Source organism: Lactuca virosa, chromosome 9 (assembly GCF_052849685.1).
Source record: "Lactuca virosa cultivar CGN04683 chromosome 9, Lactuca_virosa_CGN04683_v6, whole genome shotgun sequence".
NCBI classification, from domain to species: domain Eukaryota; kingdom Viridiplantae; phylum Streptophyta; class Magnoliopsida; order Asterales; family Asteraceae; genus Lactuca; species Lactuca virosa.
In genome coordinates, this window is record NC_136434.1 from 13,151,683 (window position 1) to 13,154,868 (window position 3,186).

Here is a 3,186-nt window from a genome sequence, read left to right on the forward strand (position 1 = left end):
ACCACAAAACTTATTTTTTTTCGATATGGCAATCACCCAATAAACTAATATTTAAAGTTACTACGAAAAAAAGCATGTCTTAATGTCAAAATAAGCATTGCCTTCTTCATTTACTCTTATATATTCCTATTATAGCATTATATTTTCGAAAAAGTACTCATTACAGCAAATATATTCAAATAAAATCAATCCTTATTGCTATAAGTGATTATATTTTCCACATTACAATATCCTAATAAATGAAATCTAAAAGTACAATGCTATAATTGAATAAACTTTCAAAGTACAATACCTATAAGAGAAATAAAGAAAAGTGAGATGTTATTACCTTCTACCTGGTCCAAGTTTTATGGAATGCCGCGTATCTTGACATAAACACTCTGTGAAAACAATTTTAAAACATATAAATATAAATCTAGCTTTTTTTTTCCAAATTAGATTTTAATTTATGATATTCGAAATTACATGTCCGTGATTATGAGAGGAACATTCAAGCTACAACTCACCCAAACCCATTGACCAAGGACACATGGATTCTATAGACTTAACAACAAAATTGTTAAAACAACAAAATTAGAGAAGGAATAATAAAACTGAAAAAGAAAACATTAGAATTATGTGGGGATTGGACGTTATATTTGGTTTTCATGTATTTAAAGCCTAAATTTAGAAACACGTACCAGAGCAAGCAATTACTATGTATTTGATTCTGAATTTTTCTTTGTCGTATTGTATGCAGCTTCATTAGATCGGTGCATCCCTGATGCAATGCTCCTAAGAAATAGGTCCTACAACGATGAGTGGTGATGGTTGTAGTTGAGATGGTGGCTAACATGCTTTAAAAGTTGTACACAAGCTTACCTAGGCCAGTCGTTTTCCTGCTTCTTTTTCCGACACTTAACCTTTAATGATATACTTTAGTCCGTTCAAAGCATTAGCACCATCGAAATCTCCTCGTCAATCATGGCAGAACTGTTTAGTCCGTTTAAGCCGTCGGCCAACCCTCTCATATCCGCTAGGCTAGCCTTCTGTGTTGGTGTTGGTATTGTCCTTGCTTTGAAAACCCTAAAATCCAAAAACCTAATTCATCAAAGATTTCCCCACTCAAATATTTGGAGTTAATTTTGTTAAAATTGGTACCTGTTATATAGCAAACGATAATCAGAAGCCCTTGAGGGAAATTAGTTCGTCAAGCAACTATGGTGACTGAAGAGATTCCCCCATTCATCTTACAATCTTCAATAGTAACTTTCGAAATAAATAATGGAGTTAATAGGTTAAACCAATTAACAAATATGGTTGTGTGATTTGATTTTCAAAATGCAAAAAGGAGGGGAGAAGCCGTGTTTTAGGGATTAACATATTTAGTTAGTCAACCTATTTGTTTCAAAATTTACGGGATTGATACCGAATATCTTTGACCATTTTAAGTTATAGAAGGGTAGTTTAGTAATTGGACTTGAACCCAAGAAGCATAGAGAATATGACACGTAGACAAAAAGTTTCTTTTATTATAATAGGGGATTTGATTTAACCCACGTCTACTTGCTTCGAATTTATGCTTCGTAATCGTAACTCAGGTGGTATGTATATATTTGAGTTAGCCCAATGGGCTTACACATTTTTCTGATTTGGATTGTCGGATTGGGTATGCCGGCATGGTATTCTACTTGGGCTTTAAGTTAGCCCAAGAAACATGATGATTTTACACAATCTCCTATTAAACGTGGGAGCAATTGAAGGTTCAGTCAGTGTATGGTAGTTTCATCTGATTTATTATTATTACTATTATTATTATTATTATTTATTGCCATTGAAAAAATGATCATGTCGTTTTATTTAGGTTAGATGGTTATAAGTTTTATCGCCTCACAATTTACACTCTAAACAGCGATAATGTAACTGATAGATTTACATTCCCAAAATGTAGTTTGATAAAAAGGTTGTTTAGTTATCATGCACACACATCTTAAAAACATAACTCTGAAAATATATATTCAGACTTTGAAGTAAATCATTTTGATTTTCCACTATCAAATGTAGCTCTTTTAAAAGTAGAAGTTCAAGGATAAGTCTAGGGGAATGAAATTGTAGATTACAAATGGGAATGGAATCAATGGATACTTATATACTGGTATTAAAATCTTTAAATAACATGTGATGTCAGTGTGATTCCAGCTGTAGAAATTCATTTGTGTGTATAGAAGGTCAGAGCCACAAAAGAAGTGATGACAAACCCATTTAATAACCATTGGAGAATTCTTGATGATTGCATGAATTCGTTACTGTAGTGGCTATTAGAATATTGAGGGCATTGTGTATATTCATTTGATGAGATATATTGACTAACCATTTAATAACGTGTTTTGAGGATTTATTGACTAACCAAAAGATTATTTGAGATCATTCATTACATAATCATGATAATAATTTGTTGATCTTTATATATGTTTGTTGCCAATATGTAATATTACCACACATTTGTCATCATTGCCTTTCGATGCCACTTTTTACATCTTTTTTTATTAATCAATACAAAATTGGAGCTCTACGGAAGGAGATCTGCTGACAGCAGCTTAATATTATTTATAGTGGCTCAAGTTTGCCCACTCTATATTTTTTTTGAAACGGCAAATCTAACCTACTCCTAAACTACACCTTAAATTCACATATGTCCACGGCGGGACTTGAACCCTCAACCTCAAGGAGAGAGGGCAACACCGGATACCGCTGGGCTAGAAGCCCTTTGGTTACCCACTCTATATGGCCAGTTACTTTAGCACCCAAAAGTGGGAGACACACTAGGTCCACCCTTTGCTGAATTTGAACACTACATTACAAAATTTCATAAAAAACACTTATACAGTCAAAGGCTAGATTGACTTGCCATGATAGGCTATAGGTGCTACCATCGTGCAAGCATCATTAACATTAGTAATCAACTCTTGGTGATACTAGTCACCCCTAGCAATTTCGGTAAATGGAATTTACAAGGGGATCTAGACTACAAACCTGTACAGTGTACAAGTTAATGGCGTGGAAAAAGAAATGTGTTGATGACCAAATTTATTGGATAACTATATGATGTTGTACTCACTTTCTACATCTAGATTAGCACAAATTTTTCTCGGGATAATCTTACAGTACGCGTTTGAAGCATGGGCGGTCCTACAGTGGGGGCAATTG

At 33.8% G+C, this 3,186-nt stretch overlaps 1 long non-coding RNA gene across 6 annotated transcripts; it reads right to left on the reverse strand.

Annotated features, from left to right (window-relative positions):
• Positions 1-223: 223 nt before the first annotated feature.
• On the reverse strand, positions 224-1,315 carry LOC145140939 (uncharacterized). 6 transcript variants are annotated; one of them, XR_013722362.1, is made up of 5 exons: positions 1,141-1,315; positions 862-1,065; positions 681-788; positions 466-543; positions 224-380 (listed from the first exon to the last, which is right to left on the reverse strand). It is a non-coding gene; the product is annotated as an uncharacterized LOC145140939 (long non-coding RNA). The 6 variants fall into 6 exon arrangements; XR_013722365.1 differs by lacking the exon at positions 466-543 and having other exon boundaries at positions 681-774; XR_013722363.1 differs by lacking the exon at positions 466-543.
• Positions 1,316-3,186: the final 1,871 nt, after the last annotated feature.